The 22,368-nt window shown below is 45.9% G+C and overlaps 74 non-coding genes across 74 annotated transcripts; all 74 read right to left on the bottom strand.

Annotated features, from left to right (window-relative positions):
* Positions 1-441: 441 nt before the first annotated feature.
* On the bottom strand, positions 442-513 carry TRNAT-UGU (transfer RNA threonine (anticodon UGU)). The gene has a single exon. It is a non-coding gene; the product is annotated as a tRNA-Thr (tRNA).
* Positions 514-601: 88 nt separating this feature from the next.
* TRNAP-CGG (transfer RNA proline (anticodon CGG)) lies at positions 602-673 on the bottom strand. Its single transcript has one exon. It is a non-coding gene; the product is annotated as a tRNA-Pro (tRNA).
* Positions 674-760: 87 nt separating this feature from the next.
* On the bottom strand, positions 761-834 carry TRNAP-CGG (transfer RNA proline (anticodon CGG)). The gene has a single exon. It is a non-coding gene; the product is annotated as a tRNA-Pro (tRNA).
* An 86-nt stretch (positions 835-920) lies between these two features.
* On the bottom strand, positions 921-994 carry TRNAP-AGG (transfer RNA proline (anticodon AGG)). Its single transcript has one exon. It is a non-coding gene; the product is annotated as a tRNA-Pro (tRNA).
* A 569-nt stretch (positions 995-1,563) lies between these two features.
* Positions 1,564-1,635, bottom strand: TRNAP-CGG (transfer RNA proline (anticodon CGG)). The gene has a single exon. It is a non-coding gene; the product is annotated as a tRNA-Pro (tRNA).
* A 569-nt stretch (positions 1,636-2,204) lies between these two features.
* TRNAP-CGG (transfer RNA proline (anticodon CGG)) lies at positions 2,205-2,276 on the bottom strand. Its single transcript has one exon. It is a non-coding gene; the product is annotated as a tRNA-Pro (tRNA).
* Positions 2,277-2,525: 249 nt separating this feature from the next.
* TRNAP-CGG (transfer RNA proline (anticodon CGG)) lies at positions 2,526-2,597 on the bottom strand. The gene has a single exon. It is a non-coding gene; the product is annotated as a tRNA-Pro (tRNA).
* Positions 2,598-3,327: 730 nt separating this feature from the next.
* Positions 3,328-3,399, bottom strand: TRNAP-CGG (transfer RNA proline (anticodon CGG)). The gene has a single exon. It is a non-coding gene; the product is annotated as a tRNA-Pro (tRNA).
* Positions 3,400-4,451: 1,052 nt separating this feature from the next.
* On the bottom strand, positions 4,452-4,523 carry TRNAP-CGG (transfer RNA proline (anticodon CGG)). The gene has a single exon. It is a non-coding gene; the product is annotated as a tRNA-Pro (tRNA).
* Positions 4,524-4,933: 410 nt separating this feature from the next.
* TRNAP-UGG (transfer RNA proline (anticodon UGG)) lies at positions 4,934-5,005 on the bottom strand. The gene has a single exon. It is a non-coding gene; the product is annotated as a tRNA-Pro (tRNA).
* Positions 5,006-5,253: 248 nt separating this feature from the next.
* Positions 5,254-5,325, bottom strand: TRNAP-UGG (transfer RNA proline (anticodon UGG)). Its single transcript has one exon. It is a non-coding gene; the product is annotated as a tRNA-Pro (tRNA).
* Positions 5,326-5,573: 248 nt separating this feature from the next.
* On the bottom strand, positions 5,574-5,645 carry TRNAP-AGG (transfer RNA proline (anticodon AGG)). The gene has a single exon. It is a non-coding gene; the product is annotated as a tRNA-Pro (tRNA).
* A 570-nt stretch (positions 5,646-6,215) lies between these two features.
* TRNAP-CGG (transfer RNA proline (anticodon CGG)) lies at positions 6,216-6,287 on the bottom strand. Its single transcript has one exon. It is a non-coding gene; the product is annotated as a tRNA-Pro (tRNA).
* A 250-nt stretch (positions 6,288-6,537) lies between these two features.
* TRNAT-UGU (transfer RNA threonine (anticodon UGU)) lies at positions 6,538-6,609 on the bottom strand. The gene has a single exon. It is a non-coding gene; the product is annotated as a tRNA-Thr (tRNA).
* An 88-nt stretch (positions 6,610-6,697) lies between these two features.
* TRNAP-CGG (transfer RNA proline (anticodon CGG)) lies at positions 6,698-6,769 on the bottom strand. Its single transcript has one exon. It is a non-coding gene; the product is annotated as a tRNA-Pro (tRNA).
* An 87-nt stretch (positions 6,770-6,856) lies between these two features.
* TRNAP-CGG (transfer RNA proline (anticodon CGG)) lies at positions 6,857-6,930 on the bottom strand. The gene has a single exon. It is a non-coding gene; the product is annotated as a tRNA-Pro (tRNA).
* A 728-nt stretch (positions 6,931-7,658) lies between these two features.
* TRNAP-CGG (transfer RNA proline (anticodon CGG)) lies at positions 7,659-7,732 on the bottom strand. Its single transcript has one exon. It is a non-coding gene; the product is annotated as a tRNA-Pro (tRNA).
* Positions 7,733-7,820: 88 nt separating this feature from the next.
* Positions 7,821-7,892, bottom strand: TRNAP-CGG (transfer RNA proline (anticodon CGG)). Its single transcript has one exon. It is a non-coding gene; the product is annotated as a tRNA-Pro (tRNA).
* An 86-nt stretch (positions 7,893-7,978) lies between these two features.
* Positions 7,979-8,052, bottom strand: TRNAP-AGG (transfer RNA proline (anticodon AGG)). The gene has a single exon. It is a non-coding gene; the product is annotated as a tRNA-Pro (tRNA).
* Positions 8,053-8,461: 409 nt separating this feature from the next.
* Positions 8,462-8,533, bottom strand: TRNAP-CGG (transfer RNA proline (anticodon CGG)). The gene has a single exon. It is a non-coding gene; the product is annotated as a tRNA-Pro (tRNA).
* Positions 8,534-9,263: 730 nt separating this feature from the next.
* TRNAP-UGG (transfer RNA proline (anticodon UGG)) lies at positions 9,264-9,335 on the bottom strand. Its single transcript has one exon. It is a non-coding gene; the product is annotated as a tRNA-Pro (tRNA).
* An 88-nt stretch (positions 9,336-9,423) lies between these two features.
* TRNAP-CGG (transfer RNA proline (anticodon CGG)) lies at positions 9,424-9,495 on the bottom strand. The gene has a single exon. It is a non-coding gene; the product is annotated as a tRNA-Pro (tRNA).
* Positions 9,496-9,582: 87 nt separating this feature from the next.
* On the bottom strand, positions 9,583-9,656 carry TRNAP-CGG (transfer RNA proline (anticodon CGG)). The gene has a single exon. It is a non-coding gene; the product is annotated as a tRNA-Pro (tRNA).
* Positions 9,657-10,226: 570 nt separating this feature from the next.
* TRNAP-UGG (transfer RNA proline (anticodon UGG)) lies at positions 10,227-10,298 on the bottom strand. The gene has a single exon. It is a non-coding gene; the product is annotated as a tRNA-Pro (tRNA).
* Positions 10,299-10,386: 88 nt separating this feature from the next.
* Positions 10,387-10,458, bottom strand: TRNAP-CGG (transfer RNA proline (anticodon CGG)). The gene has a single exon. It is a non-coding gene; the product is annotated as a tRNA-Pro (tRNA).
* Positions 10,459-10,547: 89 nt separating this feature from the next.
* On the bottom strand, positions 10,548-10,619 carry TRNAP-UGG (transfer RNA proline (anticodon UGG)). The gene has a single exon. It is a non-coding gene; the product is annotated as a tRNA-Pro (tRNA).
* Positions 10,620-10,865: 246 nt separating this feature from the next.
* TRNAP-AGG (transfer RNA proline (anticodon AGG)) lies at positions 10,866-10,939 on the bottom strand. Its single transcript has one exon. It is a non-coding gene; the product is annotated as a tRNA-Pro (tRNA).
* Positions 10,940-11,185: 246 nt separating this feature from the next.
* Positions 11,186-11,259, bottom strand: TRNAP-AGG (transfer RNA proline (anticodon AGG)). Its single transcript has one exon. It is a non-coding gene; the product is annotated as a tRNA-Pro (tRNA).
* An 87-nt stretch (positions 11,260-11,346) lies between these two features.
* Positions 11,347-11,420, bottom strand: TRNAP-CGG (transfer RNA proline (anticodon CGG)). Its single transcript has one exon. It is a non-coding gene; the product is annotated as a tRNA-Pro (tRNA).
* Positions 11,421-11,669: 249 nt separating this feature from the next.
* Positions 11,670-11,741, bottom strand: TRNAP-CGG (transfer RNA proline (anticodon CGG)). Its single transcript has one exon. It is a non-coding gene; the product is annotated as a tRNA-Pro (tRNA).
* An 88-nt stretch (positions 11,742-11,829) lies between these two features.
* On the bottom strand, positions 11,830-11,901 carry TRNAP-UGG (transfer RNA proline (anticodon UGG)). Its single transcript has one exon. It is a non-coding gene; the product is annotated as a tRNA-Pro (tRNA).
* Positions 11,902-11,988: 87 nt separating this feature from the next.
* Positions 11,989-12,060, bottom strand: TRNAP-CGG (transfer RNA proline (anticodon CGG)). Its single transcript has one exon. It is a non-coding gene; the product is annotated as a tRNA-Pro (tRNA).
* An 89-nt stretch (positions 12,061-12,149) lies between these two features.
* On the bottom strand, positions 12,150-12,221 carry TRNAP-UGG (transfer RNA proline (anticodon UGG)). The gene has a single exon. It is a non-coding gene; the product is annotated as a tRNA-Pro (tRNA).
* An 88-nt stretch (positions 12,222-12,309) lies between these two features.
* TRNAP-CGG (transfer RNA proline (anticodon CGG)) lies at positions 12,310-12,381 on the bottom strand. Its single transcript has one exon. It is a non-coding gene; the product is annotated as a tRNA-Pro (tRNA).
* Positions 12,382-12,470: 89 nt separating this feature from the next.
* On the bottom strand, positions 12,471-12,542 carry TRNAP-UGG (transfer RNA proline (anticodon UGG)). The gene has a single exon. It is a non-coding gene; the product is annotated as a tRNA-Pro (tRNA).
* Positions 12,543-12,631: 89 nt separating this feature from the next.
* TRNAP-CGG (transfer RNA proline (anticodon CGG)) lies at positions 12,632-12,703 on the bottom strand. The gene has a single exon. It is a non-coding gene; the product is annotated as a tRNA-Pro (tRNA).
* Positions 12,704-12,791: 88 nt separating this feature from the next.
* On the bottom strand, positions 12,792-12,863 carry TRNAP-UGG (transfer RNA proline (anticodon UGG)). The gene has a single exon. It is a non-coding gene; the product is annotated as a tRNA-Pro (tRNA).
* An 86-nt stretch (positions 12,864-12,949) lies between these two features.
* Positions 12,950-13,023, bottom strand: TRNAP-CGG (transfer RNA proline (anticodon CGG)). Its single transcript has one exon. It is a non-coding gene; the product is annotated as a tRNA-Pro (tRNA).
* A 409-nt stretch (positions 13,024-13,432) lies between these two features.
* Positions 13,433-13,504, bottom strand: TRNAP-UGG (transfer RNA proline (anticodon UGG)). Its single transcript has one exon. It is a non-coding gene; the product is annotated as a tRNA-Pro (tRNA).
* An 88-nt stretch (positions 13,505-13,592) lies between these two features.
* Positions 13,593-13,664, bottom strand: TRNAP-CGG (transfer RNA proline (anticodon CGG)). Its single transcript has one exon. It is a non-coding gene; the product is annotated as a tRNA-Pro (tRNA).
* Positions 13,665-13,753: 89 nt separating this feature from the next.
* On the bottom strand, positions 13,754-13,825 carry TRNAP-CGG (transfer RNA proline (anticodon CGG)). Its single transcript has one exon. It is a non-coding gene; the product is annotated as a tRNA-Pro (tRNA).
* Positions 13,826-13,914: 89 nt separating this feature from the next.
* Positions 13,915-13,986, bottom strand: TRNAP-UGG (transfer RNA proline (anticodon UGG)). Its single transcript has one exon. It is a non-coding gene; the product is annotated as a tRNA-Pro (tRNA).
* Positions 13,987-14,074: 88 nt separating this feature from the next.
* On the bottom strand, positions 14,075-14,146 carry TRNAP-CGG (transfer RNA proline (anticodon CGG)). Its single transcript has one exon. It is a non-coding gene; the product is annotated as a tRNA-Pro (tRNA).
* An 89-nt stretch (positions 14,147-14,235) lies between these two features.
* TRNAP-UGG (transfer RNA proline (anticodon UGG)) lies at positions 14,236-14,307 on the bottom strand. The gene has a single exon. It is a non-coding gene; the product is annotated as a tRNA-Pro (tRNA).
* Positions 14,308-14,396: 89 nt separating this feature from the next.
* Positions 14,397-14,468, bottom strand: TRNAP-CGG (transfer RNA proline (anticodon CGG)). The gene has a single exon. It is a non-coding gene; the product is annotated as a tRNA-Pro (tRNA).
* Positions 14,469-14,556: 88 nt separating this feature from the next.
* On the bottom strand, positions 14,557-14,628 carry TRNAP-UGG (transfer RNA proline (anticodon UGG)). The gene has a single exon. It is a non-coding gene; the product is annotated as a tRNA-Pro (tRNA).
* An 86-nt stretch (positions 14,629-14,714) lies between these two features.
* TRNAP-CGG (transfer RNA proline (anticodon CGG)) lies at positions 14,715-14,788 on the bottom strand. The gene has a single exon. It is a non-coding gene; the product is annotated as a tRNA-Pro (tRNA).
* A 409-nt stretch (positions 14,789-15,197) lies between these two features.
* On the bottom strand, positions 15,198-15,269 carry TRNAP-UGG (transfer RNA proline (anticodon UGG)). The gene has a single exon. It is a non-coding gene; the product is annotated as a tRNA-Pro (tRNA).
* An 88-nt stretch (positions 15,270-15,357) lies between these two features.
* TRNAP-CGG (transfer RNA proline (anticodon CGG)) lies at positions 15,358-15,429 on the bottom strand. The gene has a single exon. It is a non-coding gene; the product is annotated as a tRNA-Pro (tRNA).
* An 89-nt stretch (positions 15,430-15,518) lies between these two features.
* On the bottom strand, positions 15,519-15,590 carry TRNAP-UGG (transfer RNA proline (anticodon UGG)). The gene has a single exon. It is a non-coding gene; the product is annotated as a tRNA-Pro (tRNA).
* Positions 15,591-15,676: 86 nt separating this feature from the next.
* Positions 15,677-15,750, bottom strand: TRNAP-CGG (transfer RNA proline (anticodon CGG)). Its single transcript has one exon. It is a non-coding gene; the product is annotated as a tRNA-Pro (tRNA).
* A 409-nt stretch (positions 15,751-16,159) lies between these two features.
* TRNAP-AGG (transfer RNA proline (anticodon AGG)) lies at positions 16,160-16,231 on the bottom strand. The gene has a single exon. It is a non-coding gene; the product is annotated as a tRNA-Pro (tRNA).
* A 409-nt stretch (positions 16,232-16,640) lies between these two features.
* TRNAP-UGG (transfer RNA proline (anticodon UGG)) lies at positions 16,641-16,712 on the bottom strand. The gene has a single exon. It is a non-coding gene; the product is annotated as a tRNA-Pro (tRNA).
* An 86-nt stretch (positions 16,713-16,798) lies between these two features.
* Positions 16,799-16,872, bottom strand: TRNAP-CGG (transfer RNA proline (anticodon CGG)). The gene has a single exon. It is a non-coding gene; the product is annotated as a tRNA-Pro (tRNA).
* Positions 16,873-17,281: 409 nt separating this feature from the next.
* Positions 17,282-17,353, bottom strand: TRNAP-UGG (transfer RNA proline (anticodon UGG)). The gene has a single exon. It is a non-coding gene; the product is annotated as a tRNA-Pro (tRNA).
* Positions 17,354-17,441: 88 nt separating this feature from the next.
* Positions 17,442-17,513, bottom strand: TRNAP-CGG (transfer RNA proline (anticodon CGG)). The gene has a single exon. It is a non-coding gene; the product is annotated as a tRNA-Pro (tRNA).
* An 89-nt stretch (positions 17,514-17,602) lies between these two features.
* On the bottom strand, positions 17,603-17,674 carry TRNAP-UGG (transfer RNA proline (anticodon UGG)). Its single transcript has one exon. It is a non-coding gene; the product is annotated as a tRNA-Pro (tRNA).
* An 86-nt stretch (positions 17,675-17,760) lies between these two features.
* TRNAP-CGG (transfer RNA proline (anticodon CGG)) lies at positions 17,761-17,834 on the bottom strand. Its single transcript has one exon. It is a non-coding gene; the product is annotated as a tRNA-Pro (tRNA).
* A 409-nt stretch (positions 17,835-18,243) lies between these two features.
* On the bottom strand, positions 18,244-18,315 carry TRNAP-AGG (transfer RNA proline (anticodon AGG)). Its single transcript has one exon. It is a non-coding gene; the product is annotated as a tRNA-Pro (tRNA).
* Positions 18,316-18,563: 248 nt separating this feature from the next.
* Positions 18,564-18,635, bottom strand: TRNAP-UGG (transfer RNA proline (anticodon UGG)). The gene has a single exon. It is a non-coding gene; the product is annotated as a tRNA-Pro (tRNA).
* Positions 18,636-18,724: 89 nt separating this feature from the next.
* TRNAP-CGG (transfer RNA proline (anticodon CGG)) lies at positions 18,725-18,796 on the bottom strand. Its single transcript has one exon. It is a non-coding gene; the product is annotated as a tRNA-Pro (tRNA).
* Positions 18,797-18,884: 88 nt separating this feature from the next.
* On the bottom strand, positions 18,885-18,956 carry TRNAP-UGG (transfer RNA proline (anticodon UGG)). Its single transcript has one exon. It is a non-coding gene; the product is annotated as a tRNA-Pro (tRNA).
* Positions 18,957-19,365: 409 nt separating this feature from the next.
* Positions 19,366-19,437, bottom strand: TRNAP-UGG (transfer RNA proline (anticodon UGG)). Its single transcript has one exon. It is a non-coding gene; the product is annotated as a tRNA-Pro (tRNA).
* Positions 19,438-19,523: 86 nt separating this feature from the next.
* On the bottom strand, positions 19,524-19,597 carry TRNAP-CGG (transfer RNA proline (anticodon CGG)). The gene has a single exon. It is a non-coding gene; the product is annotated as a tRNA-Pro (tRNA).
* A 409-nt stretch (positions 19,598-20,006) lies between these two features.
* On the bottom strand, positions 20,007-20,078 carry TRNAP-UGG (transfer RNA proline (anticodon UGG)). The gene has a single exon. It is a non-coding gene; the product is annotated as a tRNA-Pro (tRNA).
* Positions 20,079-20,166: 88 nt separating this feature from the next.
* TRNAP-CGG (transfer RNA proline (anticodon CGG)) lies at positions 20,167-20,238 on the bottom strand. Its single transcript has one exon. It is a non-coding gene; the product is annotated as a tRNA-Pro (tRNA).
* An 89-nt stretch (positions 20,239-20,327) lies between these two features.
* On the bottom strand, positions 20,328-20,399 carry TRNAP-UGG (transfer RNA proline (anticodon UGG)). The gene has a single exon. It is a non-coding gene; the product is annotated as a tRNA-Pro (tRNA).
* An 86-nt stretch (positions 20,400-20,485) lies between these two features.
* TRNAP-CGG (transfer RNA proline (anticodon CGG)) lies at positions 20,486-20,559 on the bottom strand. The gene has a single exon. It is a non-coding gene; the product is annotated as a tRNA-Pro (tRNA).
* A 409-nt stretch (positions 20,560-20,968) lies between these two features.
* On the bottom strand, positions 20,969-21,040 carry TRNAP-AGG (transfer RNA proline (anticodon AGG)). The gene has a single exon. It is a non-coding gene; the product is annotated as a tRNA-Pro (tRNA).
* Positions 21,041-21,288: 248 nt separating this feature from the next.
* Positions 21,289-21,360, bottom strand: TRNAP-UGG (transfer RNA proline (anticodon UGG)). The gene has a single exon. It is a non-coding gene; the product is annotated as a tRNA-Pro (tRNA).
* Positions 21,361-21,449: 89 nt separating this feature from the next.
* On the bottom strand, positions 21,450-21,521 carry TRNAP-CGG (transfer RNA proline (anticodon CGG)). The gene has a single exon. It is a non-coding gene; the product is annotated as a tRNA-Pro (tRNA).
* An 88-nt stretch (positions 21,522-21,609) lies between these two features.
* On the bottom strand, positions 21,610-21,681 carry TRNAP-UGG (transfer RNA proline (anticodon UGG)). Its single transcript has one exon. It is a non-coding gene; the product is annotated as a tRNA-Pro (tRNA).
* A 409-nt stretch (positions 21,682-22,090) lies between these two features.
* TRNAP-UGG (transfer RNA proline (anticodon UGG)) lies at positions 22,091-22,162 on the bottom strand. Its single transcript has one exon. It is a non-coding gene; the product is annotated as a tRNA-Pro (tRNA).
* An 88-nt stretch (positions 22,163-22,250) lies between these two features.
* On the bottom strand, positions 22,251-22,322 carry TRNAP-CGG (transfer RNA proline (anticodon CGG)). Its single transcript has one exon. It is a non-coding gene; the product is annotated as a tRNA-Pro (tRNA).
* Between the last annotated feature and the right edge of the window lie 46 nt (positions 22,323-22,368).

Below are 22,368 nucleotides of genomic sequence, written 5' to 3'. Positions count from 1 at the left end.
AAGCGAGTATCATACCCCTAAACCAACGGACGAAATATGACACTGAAACATGCTCAACTCGTAGTCCTACTATTTAACTAGTTACATTTAAATAGTCACCAAATTACTTCTGCAAAACTCGGGTCCGTCCGGGATTTGAACCCGGGACCACTCACACCCGAAGCGAGTAACATACCCCAAAACCAACGGATCATGTATGACAGCGAGACATTCTCAACTCGTAGTCCTACAATTTAACTAGTTGCATTTAAATAGTCACCAAATTACTTCTGCAAACCTCGGGTCCGACCAGGATTTGAACCCGGGACCACTCACTCCCGAAGCGAGTATCATACCCCTAGACCAACGGACCATGTATGACACTGAAACATGCTCAACTCGTAGTCCTACAATTTAACTCGTTGCATTTGAATAGTCACCAAATTACTTCTGCAAAAACTCGGGTCCGTCCGGGATTTGAACCCGGGACCACTCGCAAACAAAGCGAGTATCATACCCCTAGACCAACGGACCATGTATGAAATAAAACATGCTCAACTCATAGGCCTACCCTGTAGTTAGTTGCATTTAAATAGTCACTAAATTACCTCTGCAAAAACTCGGGTCCGTCCGGGATTTGAACCCGGGACCACTCACACCCGAGGCGAGTATCATACCCCTAGACCAACGGACCATGTATGACACTGAAACATGCTCAACTCGTAGGCCTACATTATAACTAGTTGCATTTAAATAGTCACTAAATTACCTCTGCAAAAACTCGGGTCCGTCCGGGATTTGAACCCGGGACCACTCACACCCGAAGCGAGTATCATACCCCTAGACCAACGGACGAAGTATGACACTGAAACATGCTCAGCTCGTAGTCCTACAATTTAACTAGTTACATTTAAATAGTCACCAAATTACTTCTGCAAAACTCGGGTCCGTCCGGGATTTGAACCCGGGACCACTCGCACCCTAAGCGAGTATCATACCCCTAGACCAACGGACGAAGTATGACACTGAAACATGCTCAACTCGTAGTCCTACAATTTAACTCGTTGCATTTGAATAGTCACCAAATTACTTCTGCAAAACTCGGGTCCGTCCGGGATTTGAAACCGGGACCACTCACACCCGAAGCGAGTATCATACCCCTAGAACAACGGACGAAGTATGACACTGAAACATGCTCAGCTCGTAGTCCTACAATTTAACTAGCTACTTTTAAATAGTCACCAAATTACTTCTGCAAAATCACGGGTCCGTCCGGGATTTGAACCCGGGACCACTCGCACCCAAAGCGAGTATCATACCCCTAGACCAACGGACGAAATATGACACTGAAACATGCTCAACTCGTAGGCCTACAATTTAACTCGTTGCATTTAAATAGTCACCAAATTACTTCTGCAAAACTCGGGTCCGTCCGGGATTTGAACCCGGGACTACTCACACCAGAAGCGAGTATCATACCCCTAAACCAACGGACGAAATATGACACTGAAACATGCTCAACTCGTAGTCCTACTATTTAACTAGTTACATTTAAATAGTCACCAAATTACTTCTGCAAAACTCGGGTCCGTCCGGGATTTGAACCCGGGACCACTCACACCCGAAGCAAGTATCATACCCCTAGACCAACGGACCATGTATGACACTGAAACATGCTACACTCGTAGGTCTACAATATAACTAGTTGCATTTAAATAGTCACCAAATTACTTCTGCAAAATCTCGTGTCCGTCTGGGATTTGAACCCGGGACCCCTCGCACCCTAAGCGAGTATCTTACCCCTAGACCAACGGACGAAATATGACACTGGAACATGCTCAACTCGTAGGCCTACAATTAAACTCGTTGCATTTAAATAGTCACCAAATTACTTCTGCAAAACTCGGGTCCGTCCGGGATTTGAACCCGGGACTACTCACACCCGAAGCGAGTATCATACCCCTAAACCAACGGACAAAATATGACACTTAAACATGCTCAACTCGTAGTCCTACTATTTAACTAGCTACATTTAAATAGTCACCAAATTACTTCTGCAAAACTCGGGTCCGTCCGGGATTTGAACCCGGGACCACTCACACCCGAAGCGAGTAACATACCCCAAAACCAACGGATCATGTATGACAGCGAGACATGCTCAACTCGTAGGCCTACAGTTTAATTAGTTGCATTTAAGTAGTCACCAAATTACTTCTGCAAAACTCGGGTCCGTCCGGGATTTGAACCCGGGACCACTCACACCCGAAGCGAGTATCATACCCCTAGAGCAACGGACCATGTATGACACTGAAACATGCTACACTCGTAGGTCTAATATATAACTAGCTGCATTTAAATAGTCACCAAATTACTTCTGCAAAAACTCGTGTCCGTCTGGGATTTGAACCCGGGACCCCTCGCACCGTAAGCGAGTATCATACCCCTAGACCAACGGACGAAATATGACACTGAAACATGCTCAACTCGTAGTCCTACTATTTAACTAGTTACATTTAAATAGTCACCAAATTACTTCTGCAAAACTCGGGTCCGTCCGGGATTTGAACCCGGGACCACTCACACCCGAAGCAAGTATCATACCCCTAGACCAACGGACCATGTATGACACTGAAACATGCTACACTCGTAGGTCTACAATATAACTAGTTGCATTTAAATAGTCACCAAATTACTTCTGCAAAAACTCGTGTCCGTCTGGGATTTGAACCCGGGACCCATCGCACCCTAAGCGAGTATCTTACCCCTAGACCAACGGACGAAATATGACACTGAAACATGCTCAACTCGTAGGCCTACAATTTAACTCGTTGCATTTAAATAGTCACCAAATTACTTCTGCAAAACTCGGGTCCGTCCGGGATTTGAACCCGGGACTACTCACACCCGAAGCGAGTATCATACCCCTAAACCAACGGACGAAATATGACATTGAAACATGCTCAACTCGTAGTCCTACTATTTAACTAGTTGCATTTAAATAGTCACCAAATTACTTCTGCAAAATCTCGTGTCCGTCTGGGATTTGAACCCGGGACCCCTCGCACCCTAAGCGAGTATCTTACCCCTAGACCAACGGACGAAATATGACACTGAAACATGCTCAACTCGTAGGCCTACAATTTAACTCGTTGCATTTAAATAGTCACCAAATTACTTCTGCAAAACTCGGGTCCGTCCGGGATTTGAACCCGGGACTACTCACACCCGAAGCGAGTATCATACCCCTAAACCAACGGACGAAATATGACACTGAAACATGCTCAACTCGTAGGCCTACAATTTAACTCGTTGCATTTAAATAGTCACCAAATTACTTCTGCAAAACTCGGGTCCGTCCGGGATTTGAACCCGGGACCACTCACACCCGAAGCGAGTATCATACCCCTAGACCAACGGACCATGTATGACACTGAAACATGCTACACTCGTAGGCCTACAATATAACTAGTTGCATTTAAATAGTCACCAAATTACTTCTGCAAAAACTCGTGTCCGTCTGGGATTTGAACCCGGGACCCCTCGCACCGTAAGCGAGTATCATACCCCTAGACCAACGGACGAAATATGACACTGAAACAAGCTCAACTCGTAGTCCTACTATTTAACTAGTTACATTTAAATAGTCACCAAATTACTTCTGCAAAATCTCGGGTCCGTCCGGGATTTTAACCGGGGACCCATCGAACCCTAAGCGAGTATCATACCCCTAGACCAACGGACGATATATGACACTGAAGCATGCTCAACTCGTAGTCCTACAATTTAACTAGTTACATTTAAATAGTCACCAAATTACTTCTGCAAAACTCGGGTCCGTCCGGGACTTGAACCCGGGACCACTCACACCCAAAGCGAGTATCATACCCCTAGATCAACGGACCATGTATGAAATAAAACATGCTCAACTCATAGGCCTACCCTGTAGTTAGTTGCATTTAAATAGTCACTAAATTACTTCTGCAAAATCTCGGGTCCGTCCGGGATTTTAACCGGGGACCCCTCGAACCCTAAGCGAGTATCATACCCCTAGACCAACGGACGAAGTATGACACTGAAACATGCTCAACTCGTAGTCCTACAATTTAACTCGTTGCATTTGAATAGTCACCAAATTACTTCTGCAAAAACTCGGGTCCGTCCGGGATTTGAACCCGGGACTACTCACACCCGAAGCGAGTATCATACCCCTAAACCAACGGACGAAATATGACATTGAAACATGCTCAACTCGTAGTCCTACTATTTAACTAGTTGCATTTAAATAGTCACCAAATTACTTCTGCAAAATCTCGTGTCCGTCTGGGATTTGAACCCGGGACCACTCACACCCGAAGCGAGTAACATACCCCAAAACCAACGGATTATGTATGACAGCGAGACATGCTCAACTCGAAGGCCTACAATTTAATTAGTTGCATTTAAGTAGTCACCAAATTACTTCTGCAAAACTCGGGTCCGTCCGGGATTTGAACCCGGGACCACTCACACCCGAAGCGAGTATCATACCCCTAGACCAACGGACCATGTATGACACTGAAACATGCTACACTCTAAGGCCTACAATATAACTAGTTGCATTTAAATAGTCACCAAATTACTTCTGCAAAAACTCGTGTCCGTCTGGGATTTGAACCCGGGACCCCTCGCACCGTAAGCGAGTATCATACCCCTAGACCAACGGACGAAATATGACACTGAAACATGCTCAACTCGTAGTCCTACTATTTAACTAGTTACATTTAAATAGTCACCAAATTACTTCTGCAAAATCTCGGGTCCGTCCGGGATTTTAACCGGGGACCCCTCGAACCCTAAGCGAGTATCATACCCCTAGACCAACGGACGATATATGACACTGAAGCATGCTCAACTCGTAGTCCTACAATTTAACTAGTTACATTTAAATAGTCACCAAATTACTTCTGCAAAACTCGGGTCCGTCCGGGACTTGAACCCGGGACCACTCACACCCAAAGCGAGTATCATACCCCTAGACCAACGGACCATGTATGAAATAAAACATGCTCAACTCATAGGCCTACCCTGTAGTAAGTTGCATTTAAATAGTCACTAAATTACTTCTGCAAAATCTCGGGTCCGTCCGGGATTTTAACCGGGGACCCCTCGAACCCTAAGCGAGTATCATACCCCTAGACCAACGGACGATATATGACACTGAAGCATGCTCAACTCGTAGTCCTACAATTTAACTAGTTACATTTAAATAGTCACCAAATTACTTCTGCAAAACTCGGGTCCGTCCGGGACTTGAACCCGGGACCACTCACACCCAAAGCGAGTATCATACCCCTAGACCAACGGACCATGTATGAAATAAAACATGCTCAACTCATAGGCCTACCCTGTAGTTAGTTGCATTTAAATAGTCACTAAATTACTTCTGCAAAATCTCGGGTCCGTCCGGGATTTTAACCGGGGACCCCTCGAACCCTAAGCGAGTATCATACCCCTAGACCAACGGACGATATATGACACTGAAGCATGCTCAACTCGTAGTCCTACAATTTAACTAGTTACATTTAAATAGTCACCAAATTACTTCTGCAAAACTCTGGTCCGTCCGGGATTTGAACCCGGGACCACTCGCACCCTAAGCGAGTATCATACCCCTAGACCAACGGACGAAGTATGACACTGAAACATGCTCAACTCGTAGTCCTACAATTTAACTCGTTGCATTTGAATAGTCACCAAATTACTTCTGCAAAAACTCGGGTCAGTCCGGGATTTGAACCCGGGACTACTCACACCCGAAGCGAGTATCATACCTCTAAACCAACGGACGAAATATGACATTGAAACATGCTCAACTCGTAGTCCTACTATTTAACTAGTTGCATTTAAATAGTCACCAAATTACTTCTGCAAAATCTCGTGTCCGTCTGGGATTTGAACCCGGGACCCCTCGCACCCTAAGCGAGTATCTTACCCCTAGACCAACGGACGAAATATGACACTGAAACATGCTCAACTCGTAGGCCTACAATTTAACTCGTTGCATTTAAATAGTCACCAAATTACTTCTGCAAAACTCGGGTCCGTCCGGGATTTGAACCCGGGACTACTCACACCAGAAGCGAGTATCATACCCCTAAACCAACGGACGAAATATGACACTGAAACATGCTCAACTCGTAGTCCTACTATTTAACTAGTTACATTTAAATAGTCACCAAATTACTTCTGCAAAACTCGGGTCCGTCCGGGATTTGAACCCGGGACCACTCACACCCGAAGCAAGTATCATACCCCTAGACCAACGGACCATGTATGACACTGAAACATGCTACACTCGTAGGTCTACAATATAACTAGTTGCATTTAAATAGTCACCAAATTACTTCTGCAAAATCTCGTGTCCGTCTGGGATTTGAACCCGGGACCCCTCGCACTTTAAGCGAGTATCTTACCCCTAGACCAACGGACGAAATATGACACTGAAACATGCTCAACTCGTAGGCCTACAATTTAACTCGTTGCATTTGAATAGTCACCAAATTACTTCTGCAAAAACTCGGGTCCGTCCGGGATTTGAACCCGGGACCACTCGCAAACAAAGCGAGTATCATACCCCTAGACCAACGGACCATGTATGAAATAAAACATGCTCAACTCATAGGCCTACCCTGTAGTTAGTTGCATTTAAATAGTCACTAAATTACCTCTGCAAAAACTCGGGTCCGTCCGGGATTTGAACCCGGGACCACTCACACCCGAGGCGAGTATCATACCCCTAGACCAACGGACCATGTATGACACTGAAACATGCTCAACTCGTAGGCCTACATTATAACTAGTTGCATTTAAATAGTCACTAAATTACCTCTGCAAAAACTCGGGTCCGTCCGGGATTTGAACCCGGGACCACTCACACCCGAAGCGAGTATCATACCCCTAGACCAACGGACGAAGTATGACACTGAAACATGCTCAACTCGTAGGCTAACAATATAACTCGTAGCATTTGAATAGTCACCAAATTACTTCTGCAAAAACTCGGGTCCGTACTTGATTTGAACCCGGGACCACTCGCACACAAAGCGAGAATCATACCCCTAGACCAACGGACCATGTATGGTACTGAAACATGCTCAACTCGTAGTCCTACAATTTAACTCGTTGCATTTGAATAGTCACCAAATTACTTCTGCAAAAACTCGGGTCCGTCCGGGAATTGAACCCGGGACCACTCGCACCCAAAGCGAGTATCATACCCTAGAGCAACGGACCATGTATGAAATAAAACATGCTCAACTCGTAGGCCTACCCTGTAGTTAGTTGCATTTAAATAGTCACTAAATTACCTCTGCAAAAACTCGGGTCCGTCCGGGATTTGAACCCGGGACTACTCAAACCCGAGGCGAGTATCATACCCCTAGACCAACGGACCATGTATGACACTGAAACATGCTCAACTCGTAGGCCTACAATATAACTAGTTGCATTTAAATAGTCACTAAATTACCTCTGCAAAAACTCGGGTCCGTCCGGGAATTGAACCCGGGACCACTCACACCCAAAGCAAGTATCATACCCCTGGACCAACGGACCATGTATGAAATAAAACATGCTCAACTCATAGGCCTACCCTGTAGTTAGTTGCATTTAAATAGTCACTAAATTACCTCTGCAAAAACTCGGGTCCGTCCGGGATTTGAACCCGGGACCACTCACACCCGAAGCGAGTATCATACCCCTAGACCAACGGACGAAGTATGACACTGAAACATGCTCAGCTCGTAGTCCTACAATTTAACTAGTTACATTTAAATAGTCACTAAATTACTTCTGCAAAACTCGGGTCCGTCCGGGATTTGAACCCGGGACCACTCACACCCGAAGCGAGTATCATACCCCTAGACCAACGGACCATGTATGACACTGAAACATGCTCAACTCGTAGGCCTACAATATAACTAGTTGCATTTAAATAGTCACTAAATTACCTCTGCAAAACTCGGGTCCGTCCGGGATTTGAACCCGGGACCACTCGCACCCTAAACGAGTATCATACCCCTAGACCAACGGACGAAGTATGACACTGAAACATGCTCAACTCGTAGGCCTACAATATAACTCGTAGCATTTGAATAGTCACCAAATTACTTCTGCAAAAACTCGGGTCCGTCCTTGATTTGAACCCGGGACCACTCGTACACAAAGCGAGTATCATACCCCTAAACCAACGGACGAAATATGACACTGAAACATGCTCAACTCGTAGTCCTACTATTTAACTAGTTACATTTAAATAGTCACCAAATTACTTCTGCAAAACTCGGGTCCGTCCGGGATTTGAACCCGGGACCACTCACACCCGAAGCGAGTAACATACCCCAAAACCAACGGATCATGTATGACAGCGAGACATTCTCAACTCGTAGTCCTACAATTTAACTAGTTGCATTTAAATAGTCACCAAATTACTTCTGCAAACCTCGGGTCCGTCCAGGATTTGAACCCGGGACCACTCACACCCGAAGCGAGTATCATACCCCTAGACCAACGGACCATGTATGAAATAAAACATGCTCAACTCATAGGCCTACCCTGTAGTTAGTTGCATTTAAATAGTCACTAAATTACCTCTGCAAAAACTCGGGTCCGTCCGGGATTTGAACCCGGGACCACTCACACCCAAAGCGAGTATCATACCCCTAGACCAACGGACGAAGTATGACACTGAAACATGCTCAACTCGTAGGCCTACAATATAACTCGTAGCATTTGAATAGTCACCAAATTACTTCTGCAAAAACTCGGGTCCGTCCTTGATTTGAACCCGGGACCACTCGCACACAAAGCGAGTATCATACCCCTAAACCAACGGACGAAATATGACACTGAAACATGCTCAACTCGTAGTCCTACTATTTAACTAGTTACATTTAAATAGTCACCAAATTACTTCTGCAAAACTCGGGTCCGTCCGGGATTTGAACCCGGGACCACTCACACCCGAAGCGAGTAACATACCCCAAAACCAACGGATCATGTATGACAGCGAGACATTCTCAACTCGTAGTCCTACAATTTAACTAGTTGCATTTAAATAGTCACCAAATTACTTCTGCAAACCTCGGGTCCGACCAGGATTTGAACCCGGGACCACTCACACCCGAAGCGAGTATCATAACCCTAGACCAACGGACCATGTATGACACTGAAACATGCTCAACTCGTAGTCCTACAATTTAACTCGTTGCATTTGAATAGTCACCAAATTACTTCTGCAAAAACTCGGGTCCGTCCGGGATTTGAACCCGGGACCACTCGCACCCAAAGCGAGTATCATACCCCTAGACCAACGGACCATGTATGAAATAAAACATGCTCAACTCATAGGCCTACCCTGTAGTTAGTTGCATTTAAATAGTCACTAAATTACCTCTGCAAAAACTCGGGTCCGTCCGGGATTTGAACCCGGGACCACTCACACCCGAGGCGAGTATCATACCCCTAGACCAACGGACCATGTATGACACTGAAACATGCTCAACTCGTAGGCCTACATTATAACTAGTTGCATTTAAATAGTCACTAAATTACCTCTGCAAAAACTCGGGTCCGTCCGGGATTTGAACCCGGGACCACTCACACCCGAAGCGAGTATCATACCCCTAGACCAACGGACGAAGTATGACACTGAAACATGCTCAACTCGTAGGCCTACAATATAACTCGTAGCATTTGAATAGTCACCAAATTACTTCTGCAAAAACTCGGGTCCGTCCTTGATTTGAACCCGGGACCACTCGCACACAAAGCGAGTATCATACCCCTAAACCAACGGACGAAATATGACACTGAAACATGCTCAACTCGTAGTACTACTATTTAACTAGTTACATTTAAATAGTCACCAAATTACTTCTGCAAAACTCGGGTCCGTCCGGGATTTGAACTCGGGACCACTAACACCCGAAGAAAGTAACATACCCCAAAACCAACGGATCATGTATGACAGCGAGACATTCTCAACTCGTAGTCCTACAATTTAACTAGTTGCATTTAAATTGTCACCAAATTACTTCTGCAAACCTCGGGTCCGTCCAGGATTTGAACCCGGGACCACTCACACTCGAAGCGAGAATCATACCCGTAGACCAACGGACCATGTATGACACTGAAACATGCTCAACTCGTAGTCCTACAATTTAACTCGTTGCATTTGAATAGTCACCAAATTACTTCTGCAAAAACTCGGGTCCGTCCGGGATTTGAACCCGGGACCACTCGCACCCAAAGCGAGTATCATACCCCTAGACCAACGGACCATGTATGAAATAAAACATGCTCAACTCGTAGGCCTACCCTGTAGTTAGTTGCATTTAAATAGTCACTAAATTACCTCTGCAAAAACTCGGGTCCGTCCGGGATTTGAACCCGGGACCACTCAAACCCGAGGCGAGTATCATACCCCTAGACCAACGGACCATGTATGACACTGAAACATGCGCAACTCGTAGGCCTACAATATAACTAGTTGCATTTAAATAGTCACTAAATTACCTCTGCAAAAACTCGGGTCCGTCCGGGAATTGAACCCGGGACCACTCACACCCAAAGCGAGTATCATACCCCTAGACCAACGAACCATGTATGAAATAAAACATGCTCAACTCATAGGCCTACTCTGTAGTTAGTTGCATTTAAATAGTCACTAAATTACCTCTGCAAAAACTCGGGTCCGTCCGGGATTTGAACCCGGGACCACTCACACCCGAAGCGAGTATCATACCCCTAGACCCACGGACGAAGTATGACACTGAAACATGCTCAGCTCGTAGTCCTACAATTTAACTAGTTACATTTAAATAGTCACCAAATTACTTCTGCAAAACTCGGGTCCGTCCGGGATTTGAACCCGGGACCACTCGCACCCTAAGCGAGTATCATACCCCTAGACCAACGGACGAAGTATGACACTGAAACATGCTCAACTCGTAGTCCTACTATTTAACTAGTTACATTTAAATAGTCACCAAATTACTTCTGCAAAACTCGGGTCCGTCCGGGATTTGAACCCGGGACCACTCACACCCGAAGCGAATAACATACCCCAAAACCAACGGATCATGTATGACAGCGAGACATTCTCAACTCGTAGTCCTACAATTTAACTAGTCGCATTTAAATAGTCACCAAATTACTTCAGCAAAACTCGGGTCCGTCCGGGATTTGAACCCGGGACCACTCGCACCCTAAGCGAGTATCATACCCCTAGACCAACGGACGAAGTATGACACTGAAACATGCTCAACTCATAGGCCTACCCTGTAGTTAGTTGCATTTAAATAGTCACTAAATTACCTCTGCAAAAACTCGGGTCCGTCCGGGATTTGAACCCGGGACCACTCACACCCGAAGCGAGAATCATACCCCTAGACCAACGGACGAAGTATGACACTGAAACAAGCTCAGCTCGTAGTCCTACAATTTAACTAGTTACATTTAAATAGTCACCAAATTACTTCTGCAAAACTCGGGTCCGTCCGGGATTTGAACCCAGGACCACTCACACCCGAAGCGATTATCATACCCCTAGACCAACGGACGAAGTATGACACTGAAACATGCTGAACTCGTAGGCCTACAATATAACTCGTAGCATTTGAATAGTCACCAAATTACTTCTGCAAAAACTCGGGTCCGTCCAGGATTTGAACCCGGGACCACTCACACCCGAAGCGAGTATCATACCCCTAGACCAACGGACCATATATGACACTGAAACATGCTCAACTCGTAGTCCTACAATTTAACTCGTTGCATTTGAATAGTCACCAAATTACTTCTGCAAAACTCGGGTCCGTCCGGGATTTGAACCCGGGACCACTCGCACCCAAAGCGAATATCATACCCCTAGACCAACGGACCGTGTATGAAATAAATCATGCTCAACTCATAGGCCTACCCTGTAGTTAGTAGCATTTGAATAGTCACCAAATTACTTCTGCAAAACTCGGGTCCGTCCGGGATTTGAACCCGGGACCACTCAAACCCGAGGCGAGTATCATACCCCTAGACCAACGGACCATGTATGACACTGAAAAATGCGCAACTCGTAGGCCTACAATATAACTAGTTGCATTTAAATAGTCACTAAATTACCTCTGCAAAAACTCGGGTCCGTCCGGGATTTGAACCCGGGACCACTCGCACCCAAAGCGAATATCATACCCCTAGACCAACGGACCATGTATGAAATAAAACATGCTCAACTCGTAGGCCTACCCTGTAGTTAGTTGCATTTAAATAGTCACTAAATTACCTCTGCAAAAACTCGGGTCCGTCCGGGATTTGAACCCGGGACCACTCAAACCCGAGGCGAGTATCATACCCCTAGACCAACGGACCATGTATGACACTGAAAAATGCGCAACTCGTAGGCCTACAATATAACTAGTTGCATTTAAATAGTCACTAAATTACCTCTGCAAAAACTCGGGTCCGTCCGGGAATTGAACCCGGGACCACTCACACCCAAAGCGAGTATCATACCCCTAGACCAACGGACCATGTATGACACTGAAACATGCTCAACTCGTAGTCCTACAATTTAACTCGTTGCATTTGAATAGTCACCAAATTACTTCTGCAAAAACTCTGGTCCGTCCAGGATTTGAACCCGGGACCACTCACACCCGAAGCGAGTATCATACCCCTAGACCAACGGACCATGTATGACACTGAAACATGCTCAACTCGTAGTCCTACAATTTAACTCGTTGCATTTGAATAGTCACCAAATTACTTCTGCAAAACTCGGGTCCGTCCGGGATTTGAACCCGGGACCACTCGCACCCAAAGCGAATATCATACCCCTAGACCAACGGACCGTGTATGAAATAAAACATGCTCAACTCATAGGCCTACCCTGTAGTTAGTTGCATTTAAATAGTCACTAAATTACCTCTGCAAAAACTCGGGTCCGTCCGGGATTTGAACCCGGGACCACTCACACCCGAAGCGAGTATCATACCCCTAGACCAACGGACGAAGTATGACACTGAAACAAGCTCAGCTCGTATTCCTACAATTTAAATAGTTACATTTAAATAGTCACCAAATTACTTCTGCAAAACTCGGGTCCGTCCGGGATTTGAACCCGGGACCACTAACACCCGAAGCGAGTAACATACCCCAAAACCAACGGATCATGTATGACAGCGAGACATTCTCAACTCGTAGTCCTACAATTTAACTAGTTGCATTTAAATAGTCACCAAGTTACTTCTGCAAACCTCGGGTCCGTCGAGGATTTGAACCCGTGACCACTCACACCCGAAGCGAGTATCATACCCCTAGACCAACGGACCATGTATGACACTGAAACATGCTCAACTCGTAGTCCTACAATTTAACTCGTTGCATTTGAATAGTCACCAAATTACTTCTGCAAAAACTCGGGTCCGTCCGGGATTTGAACCCGGGACCACTCGCACCCAAAGCGAGTATCATACCCCTAGACCAACGGACCATGTATGAAATAAAACATGCTCAACTCATAGCAATACCCTGTAGTTAGTTGCATTTAGATAGTCACTAAATTACCTCTGCAAAAACTCGGGTCCGTCCGGGATTTGAACCCGGGACCACTCACACCCGAGGCGAGTATCATACCCCTAGACCAACGGACCATGTATGACACTGAAACATGCTCAACTCTTAGGCCTACAATATAACTAGTTGCATTTAAATAGTCACTAAATTACCTCTGCAAAAACTCGGGTCCGTCCGGGATTTGAACCCGGGACCACTCAAACCCGAGGCGAGTATCATACCCCTAGACCAACGGACCATGTATGACACTGAAAAATGCGCAACTCGTAGGCCTACAATATAACTAGTTGCATTTAAATAGTCACTAAATTACCTCTGCAAAAACTCGGGTCCGTCCGGGATTTGAACCCGGGACCACTCGCACCCAAAGCGAATATCATACCCCTAGACCAACGGACCATGTATGAAATAAAACATGCTCAACTCGTAGGCCTACCCTGTAGTTAGTTGCATTTAAATAGTCACTAAATTACCTCTGCAAAAACTCGGGTCCGTCCGGGATTTGAACCCGGGACCACTCAAACCCGAGGCGAGTATCATACCCCTAGACCAACGGACCATGTATGACACTGAAAAATGCGCAACTCGTAGGCCTACAATATAACTAGTTGCATTTAAATAGTCACTAAATTACCTCTGCAAAAACTCGGGTCCGTCCGGGAATTGAACCCGGGACCACTCACACCCAAAGCGAGTATCATACCCCTAGACCAACGGACCATGTATGACACTGAAACATGCTCAACTCGTAGTCCTACAATTTAACTCGTTGCATTTGAATAGTCACCAAATTACTTCTGCAAAAACTCTGGTCCGTCCAGGATTTGAACCCGGGACCACTCACACCCGAAGCGAGTATCATACCCCTAGACCAACGGACCATGTATGACACTGAAACATGCTCAACTCGTAGTCCTACAATTTAACTCGTTGCATTTGAATAGTCACCAAATTACTTCTGCAAAACTCGGGTCCGTCCGGGATTTGAACCCGGGACCACTCGCACCCAAAGCGAATATCATACCCCTAGACCAACGGACCGTGTATGAAATAAAACATGCTCAACTCATAGGCCTACCCTGTAGTTAGTTGCATTTAAATAGTCACTAAATTACCTCTGCAAAAACTCGGGTCCGTCCGGGATTTGAACCCGGGACCACTCACACCCGAAGCGAGTATCATACCCCTAGACCAACGGACGAAGTATGACACTGAAACAAGCTCAGCTCGTATTCCTACAATTTAAATAGTTACATTTAAATAGTCACCAAATTACTTCTGCAAAACTCGGGTCCGTCCGGGATTTGAACCCGGGACCACTAACACCCGAAGCGAGTAACATACCCCAAAACCAACGGATCATGTATGACAGCGAGACATTCTCAACTCGTAGTCCTACAATTTAACTAGTTGCATTTAAATAGTCACCAAGTTACTTCTGCAAACCTCGGGTCCGTCGAGGATTTGAACCCGTGACCACTCACACCCGAAGCGAGTATCATACCCCTAGACCAACGGACCATGTATGACACTGAAACATGCTCAACTCGTAGTCCTACAATTTAACTCGTTGCATTTGAATAGTCACCAAATTACTTCTGCAAAAACTCGGGTCCGTCCGGGATTTGAACCCGGGACCACTCGCACCCAAAGCGAGTATCATACCCCTAGACCAACGGACCATGTATGAAATAAAACATGCTCAACTCATAGCAATACCCTGTAGTTAGTTGCATTTAGATAGTCACTAAATTACCTCTGCAAAAACTCGGGTCCGTCCGGGATTTGAACCCGGGACCACTCACACCCGAGGCGAGTATCATACCCCTAGACCAACGGACCATGTATGACACTGAAACATGCTCAACTCTTAGGCCTACAATATAACTAGTTGCATTTAAATAGTCACTAAATTACCTCTGCAAAAACTCGGGTCCGTCCGGGAATTGAACCCGGGACCACTCACATCCAAAGCGAGTATCATACCCCTAGACCAACGGACCATGTATGAAATAAAACATGCTCAACTCATAGGCCTACCCTGTAGTTAGTTGCATTTAAATAGTCACTAAATTACCTCTGCAAAAACTCGGGTCCGTCCGGGATTTGAACCCGGGACCACTCACACCCGAAGCGAGTATCATACCCCTAGACCAACGGACGAAGTATGACACTGAAACAAGCTCAGCTCGTATTCCTACAATTTAACTAGTTACATTTAAATAGTCACCAAATTACTTCTGCAAAACTCGGGTCCGTCCGGGATTTGAACCCGGGACCACTCACACCCGAAGCGAGTAACATACCCCAAAACCAACGGATCATGTATGACAGCGAGACATTCTCAACTCGTAGTCCTACAATTTAACTAGTTGCATTTAAATAGTCACCAAATTACTTCTGCAAACCTCGGGTCCGTCCAGGATTTGAACCCGGGACCACTCACACTCGAAGCGAGTATCATACTCCTAGACCAACGGACCATGTATGACACTGAAACATGCTCAACTCGTAGTCCTACAATTTAACTCGTTGCATTTGAATAGTCACCAAATTACTTCTGCAAAAACTCGGGTCCGTCCGGGATTTGAACCCGGGACCACTCGCACCCTAAGCGAGTACCATACCCCTAGCCCAACGGACCATGTATGAAATATAACATGCTCAACTCATAGGTCTACCCTGTAGTTAGTTGCATTTAAATAGTCACTAAATTACCTCTGCAAAAACTCGGGTCCGTCCGGGAATTGAACCCGGGACCACTCACACCCGAAGCGAGTAACATACCCCAAAACCAACGGATCATGTATGACAGCGAGACATTCTCAACTCGTAGTCCTACAATTTAACTAGTTGCATTTAAATAGTCACCAAGTTACTTCTGCAAACCTCGGGTCCGTCCAGGATTTGAACCCGTGACCACTCACACCCGAAGCGAGTATCATACCCCTAGACCAACGGACCATGTATGACACTGAAACATGCTCAACTCGTAGTCCTACAATTTAACTCGTTGCATTTGAATAGTCACCAAATTACTTCTGCAAAAACTCGGGTCCGTCCGGGATTTGAACCCGGGACCACTCGCACCCAAAGCGAGTATCATACCCCTAGACCAACGGACCATGTATGAAATAAAACATGCTCAACTCATAGGCCTACCCTGTAGTTAGTTGCATTTAAATAGTCACTAAATTACCTCTGCAAAAACTCGGGTCCGTCCGGGATTTGAACCCGGGACCACTCACACCCGAAGCGAGTATCATACCCCTAGACCAACGGACGAAGTATGACACTGAAACAAGCTCAGCTCGTATTCCTACAATTAAAATAGTTACATTTAAATAGTCACCAAATTACTTCTGCAAAACTCCGGTCCGTCCGGGATTTGAACCCGGGACCACTAACACCCGAAGCGAGTAACATACCCCAAAACCAACGGATCATGTATGACAGCGAGACATTCTCAACTCGTAGTCCTACAATTTAACTAGTTGCATTTAAATAGTCACCAAGTTACTTCTGCAAACCTCGGGTCCGTCCAGGATTTGAACCCGTGACCACTCACACCCGAAGCGAGTATCATACCCCTAGACCAACGGACCATGTATGACACTGAAACATGCTCAACTCGTAGTCCTACAATTTAACTCGTTGCATTTGAATAGTCACCAAATTACTTCTGCAAAAACTCGGGTCCGTCCGGGATTTGAACCCGGGACCACTCGCACCCAAAGCGAGTATCATACCCCTAGACCAACGGACCATGTATGAAATAAAACATGCTCAACTCATAGCCCTACCCTGTAGTTAGTTGCATTTAGATAGTCACTAAATTACCTCTGCAAAAACTCGGGTCCGTCCGGGATTTGAACCCGGGACCACTCACACCCGAGGCGAGTATCATACCCCTAGACCAACGGACCATGTATGACACTGAAACATGCTCAACTCTTAGGCCTACAATATAACTAGTTGCATTTAAATAGTCACTAAATTACCTCTGCAAAAACTCGGGTCCGTCCGGGAATTGAACCCGGGACAACTCACATCCAAAGCGAGTATCATACCCCTAGACCAACGGACCATGTATGAAATAAAACATGCTCAACTCATAGGCCTACCCTGTAGTTAGTTGCATTTAAATAGTCACTAAATTACCTCTGCAAAAACTCGGGTCCGTCCGGGATTTGAACCCGGGACCACTCACACCCGAAGCGAGTATCATACCCCTAGACCAACGGACGAAGTATGACACTGAAACAAGCTCAGCTCGTATTCCTACAATTTAACTAGTTACATTTAAATAGTCACCAAATTACTTCTGCAAAACTCGGGTCCGTCCGGGATTTGAACCCGGGACCACTCACACCCGAAGCGAGTAACATACCCCAAAACCAACGGATCATGTATGACAGCGAGACATTCTCAACTCGTAGTCCTACAATTTAACTAGTTGCATTTAAATAGTCACCAAATTACTTCTGCAAACCTCGGGTCCGTCCAGGATTTGAACCCGGGACCACTCACACTCGAAGCGAGTATCATACTCCTAGACCAACGGACCATGTATGACACTGAAACATGCTCAACTCGTAGTCCTACAATTTAACTCGTTGCATTTGAATAGTCACCAAATTACTTCTGCAAAAACTCGGGTCCGTCCGGGATTTGAACCCGGGACCACTCGCACCCTAAGCGAGTACCATACCCCTAGCCCAACGGACCATGTATGAAATATAACATGCTCAACTCATAGGCCTACCCTGTAGTTAGTTGCATTTAAATAGTCACTAAATTACCTCTGCAAAAACTCGGGTCCTTCCGGGATTTGAACCCGGGACCACTCGCACCCTAAGCGAGTACCATACCCCTAGCCCAACGGACCATATATGAAATATAACATGCTCAACTCATAGGCCTACCCTGTAGTTAGTTGCATTTAAATAGTCACTAAATTACCTCTGCAAAAACTCGGGTCCGTCCGGGAATTGAACCCGGGACCACTCACACCCAAAGCGAGTATCATACCCCTAGACCAACGGACCATGTATGACACTGAAACATGCTCAACTCGTAGTCCTACAATTTAACTCGTTGCATTTGAATAGTCACCAAATTACTTCTGCAAAAACTCGGGTCCGTCCAGGATTTGAACCCGGGACCACTCACACCCGAAGCGAGTATCATACCCCTAGACCAACGGACCATGTATGACACTGAAACATGCTCAACTCGTAGTCCTACAATTTAACTCGTTGCATTTGAATAGTCACCAAATTACTTCTGCAAAACTCGGGTCCGTCCGGGATTTGAACCCGGGACCACTCGCACCCAAAGCGAATATCATACCCCTAGACCAACGGACCGTGTATGAAATAAATCATGCTCAACTCATAGGCCTACCCTGTAGTTAGTAGCATTTGAATAGTCACCAAATTACTTCTGCAAAAACTCGGGTCCGTCCGGGATTTGAACCCGGGACCACTCACACCCGAAGCGAGTAACATACCCCAAAACCAACGGATCATGTATGACAGCGAGACATTCTCAACTCGTAGTCCTACAATTTAACTAGTTGCATTTAAATAGTCACCAAGTTACTTCTGCAAACCTCGGGTCCGTCCAGGATTTGAACCCGTGACCACTCACACCCGAAGCGAGTATCATACCCCTAGACCAACGGACCATGTATGACACTGAAACATGCTCAACTCGTAGTCCTACAATTTAACTCGTTGCATTTGAATAGTCACCAAATTACTTCTGCAAAAACTCGGGTCCGTCCGGGATTTGAACCCGGGACCACTCGCACCCAAAGCGAGTATCATACCCCTAGACCAACGGACCATGTATGAAATAAAACATGCTCAACTCATAGGCCTACCCTGTAGTTAGTTGCATTTAAATAGTCACTAAATTACCTCTGCAAAAACTCGGGTCCGTCCGGGATTTGAACCCGGGACCACTCACACCCGAAGCGAGTATCATACCCCTAGACCAACGGACGAAGTATGACACTGAAACAAGCTCAGCTCGTATTCCTACAATTAAAATAGTTACATTTAAATAGTCACCAAATTACTTCTGCAAAACTCCGGTCCGTCCGGGATTTGAACCCGGGACCACTAACACCCGAAGCGAGTAACATACCCCAAAACCAACGGATCATGTATGACAGCGAGACATTCTCAACTCGTAGTCCTACAATTTAACTAGTTGCATTTAAATAGTCACCAAGTTACTTCTGCAAACCTCGGGTCCGTCCAGGATTTGAACCCGTGACCACTCACACCCGAAGCGAGTATCATACCCCTAGACCAACGGACCATGTATGACACTGAAACATGCTCAACTCGTAGTCCTACAATTTAACTCGTTGCATTTGAATAGTCACCAAATTACTTCTGCAAAAACTCGGGTCCGTCCGGGATTTGAACCCGGGACCACTCGCACCCAAAGCGAGTATCATACCCCTAGACCAACGGACCATGTATGAAATAAAACATGCTCAACTCATAGCCCTACCCTGTAGTTAGTTGCATTTAGATAGTCACTAAATTACCTCTGCAAAAACTCGGGTCCGTCCGGGATTTGAACCCGGGACCACTCACACCCGAGGCGAGTATCATACCCCTAGACCAACGGACCATGTATGACACTGAAACATGCTCAACTCTTAGGCCTACAATATAACTAGTTGCATTTAAATAGTCACTAAATTACCTCTGCAAAAACTCGGGTCCGTCCGGGAATTGAACCCGGGACAACTCACATCCAAAGCGAGTATCATACCCCTAGACCAACGGACCATGTATGAAAAAAAACATGCTCAACTCATAGGCCTACCCTGTAGTTAGTTGCATTTAAATAGTCACTAAATTACCTCTGCAAAAACTCGGGTCCGTCCGGGATTTGAACCCGGGACCACTCACACCCGAAGCGAGTATCATACCCCTAGACCAACGGACGAAGTATGACACTGAAACAAGCTCAGCTCGTATTCCTACAATTTAACTAGTTACATTTAAATAGTCACCAAATTACTTCTGCAAAACTCGGGTCCGTCCGGGATTTGAACCCGGGACCACTCACACCCGAAGCGAGTAACATACCCCAAAACCAACGGATCATGTATGACAGCGAGACATTCTCAACTCGTAGTCCTACAATTTAACTAGTTGCATTTAAATAGTCACCAAATTACTTCTGCAAACCTCGGGTCCGTCCAGGATTTGAACCCGGGACCACTCACACTCGAAGCGAGTATCATACTCCTAGACCAACGGACCATGTATGACACTGAAACATGCTCAACTCGTAGTCCTACAATTTAACTCGTTGCATTTGAATAGTCACCAAATTACTTCTGCAAAAACTCGGGTCCGTCCGGGATTTGAACCCGGGACCACTCGCACCCTAAGCGAGTACCATACCCCTAGCCCAACGGACCATGTATGAAATATAACATGCTCAACTCATAGGCCTACCCTGTAGTTAGTTGCATTTAAATAGTCACTAAATTACCTCTGCAAAAACTCGGGTCCTTCCGGGATTTGAACCCGGGACCACTCGCACCCTAAGCGAGTACCATACCCCTAGCCCAACGGACCATATATGAAATATAACATGCTCAACTCATAGGCCTACCCTGTAGTTAGTTGCATTTAAATAGTCACTAAATTACCTCTGCAAAAACTCGGGTCCGTCCGGGAATTGAACCCGGGACCACTCACACCCAAAGCGAGTATCATACCCCTAGACCAACGGACCATGTATGACACTGAAACATGCTCAACTCGTAGTCCTACAATTTAACTCGTTGCATTTGAATAGTCACCAAATTACTTCTGCAAAAACTCGGGTCCGTCCAGGATTTGAACCCGGGACCACTCACACCCGAAGCGAGTATCATACCCCTAGACCAACGGACCATGTATGACACTGAAACATGCTCAACTCGTAGTCCTACAATTTAACTCGTTGCATTTGAATAGTCACCAAATTACTTCTGCAAAACTCGGGTCCGTCCGGGATTTGAACCCGGGACCACTCGCACCCAAAGCGAATATCATACCCCTAGACCAACGGACCGTGTATGAAATAAATCATGCTCAACTCATAGGCCTACCCTGTAGTTAGTAGCATTTGAATAGTCACCAAATTACTTCTGCAAAAACTCGGGTCCGTCCGGGATTTGAACCCGGGACCACTCACACCCGAAGCGAGTAACATACCCCAAAACCAACGGATCATGTATGACAGCGAGACATTCTCAACTCGTAGTCCTACAATTTAACTAGTTGCATTTAAATAGTCACCAAGTTACTTCTGCAAACCTCGGGTCCGTCCAGGATTTGAACCCGTGACCACTCACACCCGAAGCGAGTATCATACCCCTAGACCAACGGACCATGTATGACACTGAAACATGCTCAACTCGTAGTCCTACAATTTAACTCGTTGCATTTGAATAGTCACCAAATTACTTCTGCAAAAACTCGGGTCCGTCCGGGATTTGAACCCGGGACCACTCGCACCCAAAGCGAGTATCATACCCCTAGACCAACGGACCATGTATGAAATAAAACATGCTCAACTCATAGGCCTACCCTGTAGTTAGTTGCATTTAAATAGTCACTAAATTACCTCTGCAAAAACTCGGGTCCGTCCGGGATTTGAACCCGGGACCACTCACACCCGAAGCGAGTATCATACCCCTAGACCAACGGACCATGTATGACACTGAAACATGCTCAACTCGTAGTCCTACAATTTAAC

Source organism: Phalangium opilio, unplaced genomic scaffold (assembly GCF_054372755.1).
Source record: "Phalangium opilio isolate 3A_F unplaced genomic scaffold, DU_Popi_V2 ptg000094l_1, whole genome shotgun sequence".
NCBI lineage: Eukaryota > Metazoa > Arthropoda > Arachnida > Opiliones > Phalangiidae > Phalangium > Phalangium opilio.
Note: the sequence above shows the minus strand (reverse complement) of the source record. Positions and strands in the feature narration are given on the sequence as shown.